Source organism: Monopterus albus, unplaced genomic scaffold (genome assembly GCF_001952655.1).
Source record: "Monopterus albus unplaced genomic scaffold, M_albus_1.0 scaffold26.1, whole genome shotgun sequence".
Taxonomy (NCBI): domain Eukaryota; kingdom Metazoa; phylum Chordata; class Actinopteri; order Synbranchiformes; family Synbranchidae; genus Monopterus; species Monopterus albus.
The window spans coordinates 3,792,731-3,794,644 of record NW_018127906.1 but is presented as its reverse complement, the minus strand read 5'-3'; positions in this window follow the sequence as shown (position 1 = coordinate 3,794,644).

Here is a 1,914-nt window from a genome sequence, read left to right as displayed (position 1 = left end):
AAGAGTGTGAGAGGACATGAGTGTGAACACACACATAAGTTTAAAAAAACTCTTCATCACAGTCTTCGCTGAACGTCTGGGTCTTTAATGCAACATTAGGCAGCTGCTGAAGTGAACAGTGTGTAAGAGAGCAAAGGCAGGATTGCTGTGTGAGTGGACGTGTGAGCACATGTGTGTGGTAGGACTGTGTTGGATTTTCATTCAAAAATAATGCATTGTTTTACAACCTGACTCCTATTTTCATAGGTTTCATAGCTGCTTTGTAGAAACAAGGACATGGGGACAAAGTCGAATTTCATTTTTAAACCACTTCTCTATAAGGGAAAGTAAATGTGTGTTTCCAGTGTAAAGAGATAGTTTCATCGCAACATTTAGTATGCAACATTAAGCATGCTAGCTAAGCTACCTATACAGTAGGTCCCTACATCTGGTTTACAAGAAGTGATGAGTTTCACATATCATATGTGCTCTTCAGATTTGCTACATTAAAGTTTACAGATTGCTGCAACATGATCACAGTTTATCGTAAATGAATATTCATGTAATAGTTGAAACCAGTGCAAAGTATGAGGGAACTAAAACGGATAAAGGAAAAAAGAAGAGAAGACCGTTTGACTGTTTGAAATTGTGTGCAACAAACAGACCCGAGGATAATCATATGCTAAAGAACCGTGCTGTGTCTGAAGGACAACAGTAACATTTGAGAGGAACATAGTGAGAGAGAATATCCTCTAGAGTCAAGCATACTGCCAGTCAGAACACACACACGGTATAAAAGGCCCTCTATCCCAGCAGGGGGCCATGTTCTGGAGATGTGTAGATCACATAGACTCCCTTCACCTCACAGCTGTAACAGCATATGGAGCGTCGTTTGCCAGCTAACATGGAGCATGCCATTAAACAGTATTATTAAAATTGTGTACAGCAGCAGGGTATCAATGGGAGCCTCAGTTGGTGTGGGCTGGTTGCTTCGTTAATTATGTTTGTTTCATGAGAAGTGCGTGCTCTCAGTTTGGCATTTTTTTGTCAGAGGTTAGGCAACAAATATGGCTTATTCATCTCAAAATTGACTAATTAAGATTTGGCGTGTGGGAGGTTTTCTTGTGTATGTTTGTGTACTGGGATGTGGTTCGGTCAGGGCAGCAGGTGGACCAGCAGGGAGTCGCATCAAAGTCATTTGTATCACACAAATGCAAACATGTCCAATCTACACAGTGCTCTAATGGTCTGAAAGGAGTGAAGTCGCAGAACTGATCCTGACAAAAACTGCACATCCTGATGTGTCCTTAAAGAACCTAGAGCTGCACAGGTAATGTAAGGTTTTTCTTCTTCCTGCCTCTTTTTGATCATTAATGTGAATTATGTTGATAGATGTTGTAGCTTAATTCTGTTTTGGAGGTGTGCACAAAAGTAAAGACAAAGTATAAATGAAAAATACTGTAAATGTTTTTTATAGGACTTAGGGATGTCACAATATTTGTAATTTGCAATATCACCATAGAAAACATGTCTCTGGTGTCATGGCACTGTGACAGTATATACTAGGATATTACATATGGTTATTTTATTTGTGTAGCTGCTTTGAGGCCACAGAATTTGAAGTTGAAGTATCAGATTATCCATCGTGAACTTTTAGAGCTGTTGTGTGTTATTTGGCATCTTCTTCTTGTTCTGGTGCACCAAGCAGAAATTTGCTCCATTCTGTCCCCGGTGGTCCGGGAAGGCCGTTTTTTTCAAGTCATCTTTTTTTTTTCATTTTTAAATATCATGATAAATATCATACCATGGACTTTTTATGGTAATATTGTATCATGGTTTTTGTTATTGTTATATCTGTAGAATTAACTGTAGCTGTCTCATGGAGCATAATGTCTGCTCTACACTAGCACCTTTGTGTGCATGCTACTTTCTCCT